The sequence below is a fragment of the Mobula hypostoma genome, chromosome 21 (genome assembly GCF_963921235.1).
Source record: "Mobula hypostoma chromosome 21, sMobHyp1.1, whole genome shotgun sequence".
Lineage (NCBI taxonomy): Eukaryota > Metazoa > Chordata > Chondrichthyes > Myliobatiformes > Myliobatidae > Mobula > Mobula hypostoma.
This window is the reverse complement of record NC_086117.1, coordinates 49,168,494-49,184,329: the sequence shown is the minus strand read 5'-3', so window position 1 is coordinate 49,184,329 and position 15,836 is coordinate 49,168,494. Positions and strand designations below refer to the sequence as shown.

General features: G+C 43.1%; 1 protein-coding gene across 3 annotated transcripts in view; it reads left to right on the top strand.

Annotated features, from left to right (window-relative positions):
* LOC134359997 (probable voltage-dependent N-type calcium channel subunit alpha-1B) overlaps window positions 1–15,836 on the top strand; it is a 910,000-nt gene that overhangs the window by 498,083 nt on the left and 396,081 nt on the right. The gene's annotated exons all lie outside the window — the stretch shown is intronic.

Genomic DNA, 15,836 nt, shown 5'->3' with positions numbered 1-15,836 from the left:
TAGGTTGTGGAATCAGTCTGGTGTTGAGGTGAGGAGTAAAATTATCCATATTTGTTCAGCAACTTGATTGTTGAAGGGTGATTACTGTCCCTAAACTTGAGACGCAAGGCTCCTGTACCTTCTTCCCAATGGCAGCAGCGAGAAGAGAACGTGGCCTAGATGATGGAGGTCTTGGTGCTTTCTTATGACAGCACGCTTGTACGTGTGCTCAATGATAGGGAGGGCAAAAGGAAGGACTTATTACCCTCAGCAGTGGTGAAAAAATTTAAAATAATTACTGGAAGATTAAGGAGAAAATGTTTTCACCAAAATGGCGGGGAAGACTAAGATACTCTGTCTGGAATTCTGGAAGAGGCAGAGAGGCCTCCCAGCATTGAAACAGAACTTGTGTGGGGTTTCACACCTAGCAGGAGAATGCTGTTCTGCTGCCATCAGCCCTCTCAACAGCAGTGACTATACTGACGTTCTCCCGACCTTGACCCTGCAGGATGGGATTCTTCATGACCTTATGTGGGCAGGTGGTGTGGGCTGGGCAGTTCTTCACTCTCCAGCACAAAGGCAATGAGCCCTGTGTTGTAAGAGTTCTTTCTGCCAGTCTTTGCTAATGTTTACGGAGTGGAAATCTGCCCCCTCCTGGTAACGGTGCTTAAACAAGTTGGTATTCTCAAAAACAGCTGATGCTACGTAACATAGATTGGTGCAAGGAAATGCAGAGGTACAGATCAAACTCTCAGCAGAACAACATGGCTCCTTCTGCTATGACGACGGAGGTGTCATTACTGGAATTCAGCTATACAGGTGACTGGATAATATCTATTCTAGAATGAAATCAATTGTTACTTTCATGATTGGGTCAAGGAAGACCTTACCTTTGGTAATGCTTCCTTGGAAGTTCCACTGTGTGATTTCATCTCCCCCAGGTTTTTATGCTGAGCGTGCAGAGATCCATACACAGTGCTTTTCATTTTGACTGTGCTAGGCACGTTCAAAGTTCAAATTTATTATTAAAGTGTCTATACCAAATAAACCCTTGCAGGCTTTCACAAAACAAAGAAACGCAATAGAATCCATGAATAACCACACACAACAAAGACTGACAGACATACAATGTGTAACAGAGAACAAATCATGCAAATAGTGAAAAGTGGGTCAACAAATAACACATAGAACATGAATCCCGAAAGTGAGTCCACACCGCGGAGCCAGTTCAGCGCTGAGCTGAGTAGAACCAATCCAGGAGCCTGATGGCTGTAGGGAAACAATCACTCCCGAACCTGGCAGCGTGGGATCAAGACTCCTGCACCTCTTGCCCAATAGTAGTAGCTAGAAGGGAGGGAAGCGGGTCAAACGTGGGATAGGCTCAAGCGGGGGGATTTTGGCTAGCACGCAGAAGAACACAGGACAACATGAAACAGATGGATACCTCAGTCTGCTGAAACGGGAGTTTAAAGGTACGTGAGCACTCCTGCCAGTTGATTAGCACAGGTCTTTCATGCTTTGCTGGGTCAGATACTTTCCCACCTGAAAGAGACTCTCTTGTCGGCCTCAGGGACTGAAATCATGGGTTTCCCAAGAGCTGTGAGAGTTCATGAAGGTATCTTCAAGTTTTGTCAGTCAAAGTGATCATAAAAGGCATTGAGCTCATCTGGGAGTAAAGTCTTGTCTGACATGTCACTTGATTTTACTTTGTAGGAGGTGATAGCATTCAAGCCCTGTCACAGCAGTCGAGCATTCTTCTGTGATTCATTTGTTCTGGAATTGCCACCTCGCGTGAGGCGGCTTTCCAGAGGTCATACCTGGACCTCTTGCATTTTCCTTGGTCGCTGGAACTGAATTCCACCTCACTTTGGCCCTCATTTTGCCTCCTGTTTCATCCAGGGCTTCTGCTTGGGGAATGATTCTGCTCTGAATGATTTGTGAGGGGCGCACTTGTCCACGACTGACTTTAAGTCCATCACAACCATGGCGTATTGGTTCAGGTTCTCTGATGAGTCGAACATGGCCCAGTTCACTGACTCAAAGCAATCCTGTACCCGGTCATCTGCCTCCTGCAACCGCCTCTGTTTTGCCCTTATTTCAGGAGCCTCGTTCTTTTGCCACTGCCTGTATGCAGGACAACCAGATGATCAGATTTCCCGAATACCCAAATCCTGAAGTATGTCTAGTAGAGTATCTAGTCATTTTGTGAGCTCTCTACAAAATGTCACCTTTAGGCAGCTTCTACACTGCCTTTCTCACTTTGGCTAACTCATTCTTCCTGTAACTATTATAATAAATGTAAAATCCCAGTGCTCCAGCAGTGTCTAAGAACCTGCTGAGGATACATAATATATGTCAACCTCTCCGCTTAACTTCCATTGAAGACTTAAAATTCTGAAGAGATGCGGAAGAGGAGAATGAATTTGGAGGAGCTACCGGGAATTTTATTCTTGACAGGCGAATGCTGTTCGTGCCATCTAACAGCCTTCTCATCCAGTTAAAAGATTAACGAGCACTCTAATCAGTTGGCTGGTCTTGGGCTGGGAAGTGTATCCAGGGCCAAATAGATTTGTCAGTGTCTAAATGGATTTTTACAACCTTCAGGAGCACAACTGCTCTTGAGAATCCAGCAAAACAGCTGAGATCAGACAATCCATGTGTCAGATGTAAACTATATTTAAGCTTTACTCCTCTTGCATCATCTTTACTAGAACCATAAATACTTTAGGCTTGAATCAGTAAGAATTGGGCAATAATATGCTAAATGGAACAAAAAAAACAGTTTAATGTGGTTTTGAGTGTTCCATCAGCAGTGTGAGATGCATTAGTCCTGCATCATTGTTCACATTTTAGTTGTGCTATCACCACAATGATATTCAGAAAAACGGTTGCAAATTTAACATGACATGCGTTGTGAAATTTGTTGTTTTGTGGCAGCAGTACAGTGCAATACATAAATATTATGATATATTACAATAAGAATATGTTCTCGTGTGGCTTAGCCTCTAAACCCAGCAGAACTGTTTCTACTGACAGGAGAAGGGGCGAAGGCGGGTCCTGGCGCCTTAAAACCAGTGCTTCGGGCAGATGGAGCTTGTCAGCCTGGGAAGGCAGTCCATCTAAGAGAGGGAAAACTCTGATTTCAAACCTCCGCTGCCTTGCGGCCATACCCACTCATGGGAAAGGCTTTTTGAGTAAACCCCGAGGACAAATCCGGAGCTGGAGTCCCTAAGGCAGTCCAACGTTGCCTTCAACCTTGTGCTGGCAACTCCTGCGACAACACTGGTGCCAAGCTGTATCGGCCCTTGCCCTTCCCTTGGACAACATTTGCACAATAGAGAGGGGAGACCTGCAGCATGGGCAACTGCCAGTCTTCCATACAACCTTGCCCAGGCCTGCGCCCTGGAGACCAATTCCAGGTGCAGATACATGGTCTCGTGAGACTAACAGATGTCACCATATTAAAAAAAAACGAATCAAAAAATGAACAAAATAATGAGGTAGTGTTCATGGCTTCATTGTCTATTCAGAAATCTGACAGTGGACAAATAGACAATAGACAATAGGTGCAGGAGTAGGCCATTCAGCCCTTCGAGCCAGCACCACCATTCACTGTGATCATGGCTGATCATCCACAATCAGTATCCTTTTCCTGTCTTCTCCCCATATCCCTTCACTCCACTATCTTTAAGAGCTCTATCTAACTCTTTCTTGAAAGAATCCAGAGAATTGGCCTCCACTGCCTTCTGAGGCAGAGCATTCCACAGAACCACAACCCTCTGTGTGAAAAAGTTTTTCCTCAACTCCGTTCTAAATTGTCTACCCCTTACTCTTAAACTGTGGCCTCTGGTTCTAGACTCCCCCACCATCGGGAACATGTTTTCTGCCTCTAGTGTGTCCAATCCCTTAATAATCTTATATGTTTCAATCAGATCCCCTCTTGTTCTTCTAAATTCCAGTGTATACAACCCCGGACGGAGTTGTTCCTAAAAAGTTGAGTGTGTCTCCTCAGGCTCCAGTACCCCTTATCGAAGCTCATAATGAGCAGAGGGCATGTCCTGGTAGAGGGTCCTTCGTGGCCGAGGCTGCCTTCCTGAGACATCGCCTTTTGAAGATGTCCTTGATGGTGGGGAAGCCAGTGCCCATGATGGAGCTGGCTGAGTTTACAACCTTATTCTAATCCTGTGCGTTGTTGCCTCCCCACCACGCGATGATGCAAGCACTCAGAAAGGTTCCCACGGTACATCTGTAAAAATTTGCCAGAGTACTTAAGGCAGAGATAGATAGGTTCTTGATTAGCCGGGGTATGGGGAGAATGCAGGGGAGTGGGGAGGACTGGAAGAATTAGATCATCCCATGATTGAATGGTGGAACAGACTCGATGGGCCGAATGGCCTACTTCTGCTCCTATATCTTACGGTTTTATGGAGTCTTCGCTGACATATCAAATCAACCCAGACTCTTAATGAAATATAGCTGCTGCCGTACTTCCTTCATAATTGCATCAATATTTTGGGCCCAGGATGGATGTTCAAAGATGTCAACACCCAAGAACATGAAGTCGCTCACGCTTCAAACAAACTAAAAAAAAAAGGGGGGAAACAATCAGCAAATGATGTGCTGGGCAGTATTCCTTTGCAAGGATTTGCACATCGTGGACTCTGACTTCGAGACTTCTCTCTTTGATGCTTCCTCTCTTCAGTGAAACTCCTAGGGTGTCCTACGCAGTTGGTACGAGCTGTTACTTTATTTAATCGCCGAGCCCCGTAACACAGTAACAGGCCATTCAGCCCATCACATCCTGCTTCATAGTTTAGTTATTTGTAAAACAAGCAAAACAAATGAGGAAAGTGCTATGTGAACACAGCTCTCCGGGCAATTTATTTTTAAATTGGTTCCAGGTGCTGTCTTTTGTGTTGTCTAACACTCTCACGTACTGATCAACAAGCAACAGAACTCCATGGGGAGAGTCACAGCAGCTCTTGTTCTTCTGGTCAGCAGCTTCATTAGTTTACTTAGATTGGCCTTACTGCCCTGACTAAAAGCAATGCTTGTGACAAATAGCGTTTTGATTCATGTTGCATATTTTGTTACCTCTAAATTTTAAACTTTGGCAACTTAATATTTCAACTCCTTCCTTTTGTTTGAGTAATCCATGAGACTTTGCAAACACAGTTTTGCTCCAGACCTTGCTGAGCTCACAGGTTGCCTAGTAACACTGCCTTGACGGATCTAATCCGGAAAAGTTTCAGAACCACTTGCATGAATAGTGTAAATTGCTTGTTTGGAGACAAGAAGACCGGTGACAGTTTTGGTGAAAGTAACACTCTCACTTCATCCCACGATATTTTTAGCGACAATCAGAAAACTGATAGAAAAAAGAATTGCCTATTGTGTCACTGACAATCAGATTTCACGTTATGGTATATCTTAATCCTATGGATTAACCTGTTGCATTGTAATTTTTTATTGCAGATGCGATTAGTTGAATTTTCTTGCATTAGTCTTTACATTCATTAAATGGCGATTGTTTTAAACAGAAGTTATTAAAGTATTTATTTAATCAAACTGTTTCTCCACTCTCATTCATTCATGACTAGGCACAGTTTAGATGTGGTAGCAGTGATGTGTGATGTGTGACGGTCCATTACTGTAAGTGTGGGGGAAATTCTTTTTTAAAACAAACTCAGTGCTGCTGTTATATGCTCACATTGTTTTGTAGTTCTTTCTTTAATTATGCACCACTTGTCACACTCTCTGGATCCTTGGTGAATCGTATGAAGAGCAACACACATCAAATGCTAGAGGAACTCAGCAGATCAGGCAGCATCAATGGAAGGAGATGAATGGTCAACATTTTGGGCTGAGACCTTTCATCAGGGGTTACATACGTTCACGAGAGTACAGCTTTTGAGTTCTGATGAAATGTTAACTCTCATCTCCCTCCGTAGATGCTGCCTGACCTGCTGAGTTCCTCCAACATTTTGGGTGTGTTGCTCAAGATTTCCAGCATAACATAGAACATAGAAATTTACAGCACATTACAGGCCCTTCGGCCCACAATGTTGTGCCAACCATGCCTATGCTAGAGACTGCCTAGAATTTCCCTAGCGCATAGCCCTCTATTTTTCTAAGCTCCAGGTACCTATCTAAAAGGCTCTTAAAAGACCCTATTGTATCTGCTTCCACTGCCGCCACTGGCAGTACATTCCACACACCCACCACTGTGAGTCTGTGTGAAAAACTTACCCCTGAAATCCCCTCTGTACCTATTTCCAAACACCTTAAAACTATGCCCATCATGTTAGCCATTTCAGCCCTGGGAAAAAGCCTTTGGCTATCCACATGATCAATGCCTCTCACCATCTTATACACCTCTATCTTACAATTTATATTATATTCTGTCTTCAAATCGCTCATCAGCAGAATCACTCATGAATCCTATGAGGAGAGTAGTACAGAGGTACTCTCATGCCTGAAATGTGTTCGTCCTCCATCATGGGAACGTCTGCTGACAGGAGAATGCTTGATGCTTACAGCTGCCTGCTTTTCCATAAGAAGGTATTGCATCTTGAAAAATATGTTGCCTACTGCTTGCTCACAATATGGAGTCTGTATTGGCTCGTGGTACTCCTCTCAGATACAGGGGGTCAGTTGTCACAGGTTAGTGTGGCCAAAGGGCAGATCCAGGATGAACTACCCCCTTGTTCATCATATCAACAGCAACCACCTTCAGTGGAGTTTCAGATTTACAGAAGCTTCAATGTGTAAATACTTCAACAGATTCATCTGACCTCTGAGGGTCTCAACTCTTCCATTCATCCTGTAGTGTGTCCCGGTAAGTTTGGAACATTAGGCAAACATCACTGTGCTTTTATTGACATAACCATATTCAGATCTGTCATATGGCTTCATTAATGGTTCACTAAATATCTTAGATAGATAGATACTTTATTGATTCCAAAGGAAATTACGGTGTCACAGTAACATTACAAGTGCACAGATATACAAATATTAGAAGAGAAGTAAGAAAAAATAAAAAAGGAAGTTACTTCAAGCAGTCTAACAGGAGGGGGTCATCCCTTCCCCAGCTATAGGTTGACTCATTATAAAGCCCAATGGCCGAGGGTAAGAAAGACCTCATATAGCGCTCTTTGGAGCAGCTTAGTCTGTTACTGAAAGTGCTCCTCTGTTCAGCCAAGGTGGCATGCAGAGGGTGAGAAACACCGATGGTTGGAGGGCACATTGTAATCCATATTTATTTATTGAAGTGTAAACACGTGTTTGACTGTTCAATAGGATTAGTTCAAAAGAATTTCAGTTCTGTTCAAATGTAGAAACCTATGTGATAACAGACTTTATCAAGTTGAGCATATTTAAAATGAACATATTTTTTCACTTGCTACATGAGGGGTGCTTAGTCTGAAAATGCAGAGAAGCTGGAAGTGCATTCAGTTTGAATTCATTGACAATTTTTCTCTCGTAAACATGTGAGAACTCTTACCTCTTGGTGTGAGAACCCTTGGTGTGGGAACATGTGAGAACCATTCCCCTTGGTGTGCTTTAAAGTCTCTCCTGGCTGCAATGATCACACGAGATTTCATGATCGCACTGAACTATTGAAGCATCAGTGTTTTCCCTATGTGTGCATCAGATTAAGGGAAACAAAGCCTGAAACCTGCATCAGTTCCATCCAATGCATTCAACAAGGGGAAATCTGTAGTTGCTAGAAATCTTAACATCAATCTGGAAATGCTGCAAGTACTCAGCAGGTCAGGCAACATCTAGTTCGGATGAGGGGCTATTGAACAAAACATTAACTATGTTTCTCCTTCCATTGCAGCTGCCTGACCTGCTGAGTATCTCCAGAAAATTTCATTGTTAAAATGTCTGTATTTCCTTCTATTTCCTGCCTATCATCAGTTCCCTTGGTTACTGACATCCCGCTGAAATCTGCGTACATTTCTGCCTCCTGCATGCCTTGTTCCACCCACCAAGTGTACCTTTATTGTATTCAGACATTTTCACTCCTCCTCCCTCGGTTACCTCTTTACCCCTTAGATCTTTCAGTTTTCACTTGTATAGTGTGAGGGACCCTGTGCTCTGCTCCTGCTCCTAATCATCTCACCAAAGAAGAGTCAGGTTAATGTAACTAATTTGGGAAAATTTGGTGATGAAGATTACATGACTCAAGCATATGTAGGAAAACGGACGTAGGAAAGAGGCCTTATCATTGCACCAAGCATATGTCCTGAAATTTCCTCTACAGCAGAATCCCACCAAAATTCCAGGTCCGGCCTCTCTCCAGTACTGTTACTCTGCCTTTCGCATCTGTTGAAACCCATTGTCAGTAGATAGCATTGTCTTACCTGACCCAGTTTGCTTGCCCAAGTGAACTGAGAAACAGCACGTTTCCTCAGTCATTCTCTGAAACAATGCTGAGTCTTCATCGCTTGCATTGTGCTGTGCCTCAATTTCCTTGAATCAAACTGAGCTAATCTCCTGAATATGTAACCAAGACCGAACAAAAGCCAGCACCTTAAAATTTGGGTAGCCTCCAACCTGATGGCATGAACATTGACTTCTCAAACTTCCCCTAATGCTCCACCTCCCCCTCATACCCCACCCATTATTTATTTATATACACACATTCTTTCCCTCTGTCCCTCTCACTATACCCCTTGCCCATCCTCTGGGTTTCCCCTCCCCTCCCTCTTTTCCTTCTCCCTGGGCCCCCTGTCCCATGATCCTCTCATATCCCTTTTGCCAATCAACTGACCAGCTCTTGGCTCCATCCCTCCCCCTCCTGTCTTCTCCTATCATTTCGGATCACCCCCTCCCCCTCCCACTTTCAAATCTCTTACTAGCTCTTCCTTCAGTTAGTCCTGACGAAGGGTCTCGGCCCGAAACGTAAACTGTACCTCTTCCTAGAGATGCTGCCTGGCCTGCTGTGTTCACCAGCAACTTTGATGTGTGTTGCTTGAAATTCCAGCATCTGCAGATTTCCTCGAGTTTACATTAAAATTTAACTGAAATTCAAATGCTCCAGCTGCATAATCACATTTAATGTTCTCAATAATACAAGTTCATATTCTTCTGCATAATTCATTTTTTTTTTAATTTAAGAAATCATTATTCAAACATTGTGGGGACCTTTTCTGAATTGTTTTCAAAACCTTCAATTCGTTGTTTAAATTCAGATGTTGGCTATTATTATTTTTTATTATATGGGAAGGTATTTTACCATTTTTCTCCTTAATAAACAGCTTTGATCTTGGTAGGGGTTAGATTTGTTCTTTTTGTGATAAATTAGTATATTTCAATGTAGCTATTGATTAACTTACATGAATACAGGGTAATGAGATCGTTATTATGAACAGATATAATGTAATTGGTAGTTTTTTAAAAATCTTTTTTGACCTTATATATACTTTCTTGTACTCTGTATTCTTCTATGTAGAAACTAATAAAAAATTTTGGAAAGAAATCATTATTTGATTTGCAACAATCAGTACTATTATATACCTGAGATGATTCCTTCTGTACACCTTTTATAATATAGATGAAATCCATTATTTACTCTAACTATATTCTGCATACAGGTTGGTAGATTTCAACACCTGATTAACCTGTACCTGTTCGGTGGAATGCTGCCAGATGCCAACATGAGAGGCTGTTACTGTAAGTGATTAGTGCAGGTTAAAGCAAAGGGTCACTGTGGCTGCAGTTGTACCTGAGCAGATCGGGGAATTCCCATCCGAGAGAAGATGCCACTAATTTACGATGCAGCAGTGGAGGTGCAGTGGTGGTCTGTCTCTTTGGAGGCCACTGGGTTCCCAGAGAACAGTGAGATCCCAGTGGGAGATCAACACCACACTCCAGAACCCTGGATACTGCCCCAGAAGAGGTTTATTAGGCACCATTGAGTGGCCTATCAATCATCAATTCAGCTCATGTTAGTGACCACCAACTCAATTATTGACACTAGTGGGGAGTTTAAGGGTGGGACCTTTGATGATGGAATAGATGGCTTTGTTGCCAAGTTTGCAGATGATACGAAGATTGGTAGAAGGGCAGATAGTGTTGAGGAAACAGATAGGCTGCCGAAGGACACAGACAGATTAGGAAAATGGGCAAGAAAGAGGCAAATGAAAGACAATGTTGGAAAATGCATAGTTATGCACTTTGGTAGTAGAAATAAATGTGCAGACTATTTTCCCAATCCAAAAAGATGTAAAGGGAGTTGTGACTTCATGTGAAGAACACCCTAAAGATTAACTTGCAGGTAGAGTCAGAGTTGAGGAAGGCAAATGCAACGTTAGCATTCATTTCAAGAGGTTTAGAGTACAGGAGCAGGGATGTGATGTTGAGGCTTTATAAGGCACTGGTGGGGTCTCACCTTGAGTATTGTGAACTGTTTTGAGCTCCTCATCTAAGAAAAGATGTGCTGGCATTGGAGAGGCTTCAGAGGAGGTTCACAAGGATGATTCTGGGAATCAAAGGGTTATCATACAAGGGTTGTTTGATGGCTCTGAGCCTGTACTTGCTTGAATTTAGAAGGATGAGGGTGAATATCATTGAAAACTTTTGAATGTTGAAAGGCCTAGACAGAGTAGATGTGGAAAGGATGTTTCCCGTGGTGGGGGAGTCTAGGACAAGAGGGCACAGCCTTGGGATAGGGGGTATCCATTTAAAACAGAGATACAGAGAAATTTCTTTAGTCAAAGGTTGGTGAATTTGTGGAATTTTTTACCACAGGCAGCTGTGGAGGCCAGGTTATTGGGTGTATTTAGCTAGAGCTTGATAGGTTCTTGATTGGACATGGCATCAACGGTTATGGGGAGAAGACTGGGGAATGAGGCTGAGGAGGGGATAAAAGGATCAGCCATGATTGAATGGCGGAGCAGACTCAATGGGCCAACTGGCCTAATTCTGCTCCCATGTCTTATGGTCTTATGGTCTTATGGTCTTATGGATCTGCACAAGATGACAGACCAGGAATGAACAGCCAAGTCAAGGACAAAGGGGAGACTGGTGCTTTCTGGTCCACTACAAGTCCGTCGCAGAGGACTCAGAGGAAAATGTTGTAGTATGCTAAATGAGGCATTTGATTACACAGCCCATTTCCAGTATCAAGAACCATGAATGAGCTTTGAACTCACCTGGTACAGTGCTGCAGACAGGAAAACAAATTTTAATGTCTTTATCTCGGGGGGGTGGGGGTTGCAGTTCGAAGGGGCCTGGGCAATTCTAGGAGAGGCGGGAAGAATACTCTTTCTTTACCCAGTTCAACACGTGTAACTCCAGATGGACTTATGTGGTTCAATCTGAAATGGCCTCCAGAACAGCTGACAAGCGTGTAGTTCCTGGGCATTTAAGGATGGGAAATAAATTCTGGTCTTGCCATAAATGCCATAAATCCTGAGAAATAAGTTAATAAAAAAAGAAAAATGGTGCAATTAACATTTCAATATTTTGATCTTTGAAATCCAGAGAACGTCATTGCAAAAAGCATTCTCTTTCTTGTCCGGTCACTTGATGTTGTGCTTCTACTCCAGTTCTGTGTGTCGTGTGTTGTCTGCTGAGGCCGGTTTGGGATGCACAGACTCTGCCACGAGTGAAGAGGTGATGATTGACAAGGTAGCTGGATGGGAGGTTTGTGACATGGTGCAGTCCTTGTAGCATTAATGCTGAGAGTCTAAGTGCTCCCCGATCCACAGACTTGAGATTCTTAACCCCCATCAGAGATGCCCTTCTTCATTTTCATGTCATCGGCCAGGCTTTCTCACAAGTTCCACTTGTTCAAGGAGGATTCACACGGTGCCTATGTAAATCTTTTCCTCCCAATAATCACTTATCATGATGTAACTCAGCAAAGTCTGTTGTTGGGCGCTCTGGTCACATGGCTTTCCCAAGAGGGTTGACCACGTGCTTTCAATGCCTGCCTTCACTGAGAGGTGGCTGGGGTATCACTGCTGGGGATAAGTTTGGAAAACAGAGGCATGTCATTGAAGGACCTTTGTTTTGCACATATTAAATGCCAGGCACCATCCCTTGTGTACTTTAGGGAGTCGACAGGGACTGGAAGCTCGCCCTCCGAACATGTGCATACTCAGACGTGTTCTGTATGCTGCAGTTCAGTGTCTGTGGTTAGGGTGATCTTGATTCTGAAGTGGAGTTTCAGCAGTCTCCATTTGTCCTGTGGACTAGCTCACGCTACCACCGGGAGCTCGTTGGCAGTAGGGGCAATGCTGCCACAAAAGAGACCGAGAAACAAGTGGCCATAGCTGAGCCCTGGTTTACCCTTTGCAGCTGTTGCAAGCCAGTTATGGAGATAATTACTTGGTGGATGGACAGTTCCAGCCAGTCTGAGTTTGGCTTTTAAATCATTTGCCAAAATGGCAAGCTCTTAAAACAAGTGCATTTGCATCTCTCATGAGAAGGAGGACTCATATTAGGCAAAATGAGTGAAGGAAGTAAATTAATTATTCAGAACGATATTTCTAAAATGGATTGAGCAATGCAAGTTATTAACAATATCTCTGGGGCAGCTACATTATTAACAGGGTGGGAACAATTCTGCTATTGCCTTCAAATGAGCATTGAGCACATTATTTAGTAAATCTATCACTGTGTTGAATATGTTGTGATTTTAGTTCAAGTGATGACCTGATACGGATGGATAAATCAGGCTTCGAATTGCACAGTTCTTTTGTGTGGGAAGTCTCCCTTAAATTAAGGCATATCCTCATTGGATTTAGCCGCTACAGAATTATTTTATCAGATAGAAAGGATGATTCCGATCAACAGATGTTCTGTAATCTTGGTGAAGGCTTCAGACTGCTTATAAATGATTCAGTGTGGTACTGACTAGGAAATCAGAGAACACATCTACACGAAGCAATCTCAATATTTAAATAGGTCTTTCAGAATGTGTCAGTAAGTGCCCGGAAGCAGTGCTGAATCCATTCCATGCCTGAAAGCAAGGCTCTAGCCTTCAATGTTCAGCCATTGCATTTACAGGAGTTGGTTTTCAATGATTCTCAGAAGCTTTGTTGCCACAGTGCAAATTTGATTTGAAGATCTTTTGTTTATCGCGAGATTCATAAATTGGATTTACTCTCAGATATGTCTCAGATGTTGTACAAAGTGACTAATGGTTTTGTGGCACCGGTTCAACAGCACTGATGATCGGAGTTAATAAATGTGTTCCTCAAAAATGAGCTGCTAACTATATTAGATCTTTTTGATACCTTGGAGTGCTGAGACAAAGTCACTGTTGCCTCGAGACCCTGACTGGACTCCATGATTTCGTTCAAAGTTCAAAATGAATTTATTATTATAGTGCATATATGTCACCATATACAACCCTGAGATTTGTTTTCTTGCAAACATACTGAGGAAATCCAAGAAGCATAATATAATCAATGAAAGAAACTGCACCCAACAGGGCAGAAAAACAAGAGATGTGCAAAGGACAACAAACTCTGCAAATACAAAAGAAAAAAAAAATTAAGCAATAAATATTGAGAACATGAGTTGAAAAGTGCTTGAAAGTAACTCCATTGGTTGTAGGAACAGTTCAGTAATGGGTCAAGTGAAGTTGAATGAATATTAAAGTTCAAAGTAAATTTATTATCAAAGTACATATATTTCACCATATACAAACCTGAGATTCATTTTCTTGTGGGCATTCTCAGTAAATCCATAGAATAATAACCGTAACTCATTGGTTCAAGAGCTGTGATGATTGAGGGATAGTAACTGCTTCTGAACACGGTGGTGTTCTTGTAGCTTCGTTCTGATGACAGCAGTGAGAAGAGAGCATGTCCTGGGAGGTGGATGCCCCTGATGATTGGTGAGACTTTCCTGTGGCAACGTTTCATGTAGATGTATTCAACGGTTGGGAGGACTTTATCCGTGATGCACTGGGCCGTATCCACTACTCTTTGTAGGAATTTTCATTCAAGGGCTTTGGTGTTACCAGACCAGGCTCTGATGCAGCCGGTCAATATGCTCTCTGCTACCCATCTATGGAAGTTTGTCAAAGTTTCAGATGTCATGCCGTATCTCTGCATACTCCCAAGGAAGTACAGGAGCTGCCTTACTTTCTTCATAATTACACATGTGCCAGGCAGATTCCCCGAGATAATAACATCTAGGAATTTAAAGTTGTAAACCCTCCCCACTTCTGATCCTCTGATGAGGATTGCTCACAGACCTCTGGTTTCCTTCTCTTCAAGTCTATAATCAGCTCCTTGGCTTTGCTGACATTGTTACAACACCACTCAGCCAGATCTTCAATCACCCTCTTGTATGCTGATTTCCACCTTCGATTTGGCCTATGTCAGTGGTACCATCAGCTAACTTGGATATGGCATTGGAGCTGTGCTTAGTCTCACAGTCATTAATCCAAAGCCAATACAGCAAGGGACAAAGCACACTGTGATCATCGCCACTGATTCAAGAGCCTGATGGTTAGGTGTACCTTCTTCCTAATGGTAGAAGTGAGAAGAGAGTATGACTTGGGTGGTGGCTGTCTCTGACGATGGATGCTTCTTTCCTATGACAATGCTCCTTGTAGACGTGGTCAATGGAGGGGAGGGCTTTATCCGTGATGGACTGGGCTAAATCCACTACTCTTTGTTGGGTTTTCCGTTCATGGGCATTGGTGTGATGCTACGATGCAGCCAGTCAATATACTTTTCACTACACTTCACTACACTTCTAGAAAAGTTTGTCAAAGTGTTAGATGCCATGCCGAATCCAAGCAAATTTCTAAGGAAGTAGAGGTGCTACCGTGCTTTCTTTGTAATTACACTTATGTGCTGGTCCCAAGACAGGTCCCTGGAACACCGAGGAATTTAAAGTTGCTGACCCTCTCCCCCTCTGATCCCAGGATGAGGACTGGCTCATGGGTCTCTGGTTTCCTCCTCCTGATTTTTGGATCAGCTCCTTAGTTTTGCTGACATTGAGTGAGAGATGGCTGTTGTGACACCACTCAGCCAGATTTTCAGTCTCCTTCCTGAAGTTGATAAAGAGCATCCTGGTGTATGCATCTTTGCTATTCAGACTGAGTAAAGAGCCAGTGAGATGGCATCTGCTGTGGGATCACAATTGGCCTTTGTTGACAATCACCATGTGTTGACAATGCCACAGATGAAAATAGTGTGGGGTGGTGGAGAGATGTTGAGGGTTGTGAATTCTTCCATGTTGTTTGTTATTCGTCTAAAATATTCGTGTTCCTTGTGTATCTGCAGGCATGCTTTCATTGTAGATCAGAAGGCGTCCATATTAGGCCTACTTCCTGCTCTCGAACTACGTTTATCAGAACACAGAATTCAGAACAGTACAGCACTTGGTCATTTAACCAAGCGAACTAAACTAATAATTTGATACCTAACTAAGCTAATCCCTTTTGCCTACACAAAGTCCATATCTCTCCAATCTCTGCATATCCATATGCCTATCTATGAGCCTCTTAAATGCCCCAATGATTGTTTTCCTTCACCACCATCCCTGGTAGCACATTCCAGGCACCCACCAGTCTCTCTGTGAAAAAACAACTCACCCAACACAATCTCCATTGTTTTTATCCCTCTCATCTTTAAATGCATGCACTCTGGTATTAAACATTTCAACCCTGGGAGAAAAATAACAGCCCTCTCCTCTACCTTTGCCTCTCATAATCTCATAAGCCTCTGTCAGGTCTCCCACCCAGCCTGCACTGCATCAGAGAAATCGACTCATGTTTGTCCAACCTCCCCTCATAGCATAAACCCTATAATCTGGGCAGCATCCTGTTAAATCTCTCCTGCACCTTCTCAAAAGCCTCAACATCGTTGCTACAACAGGGC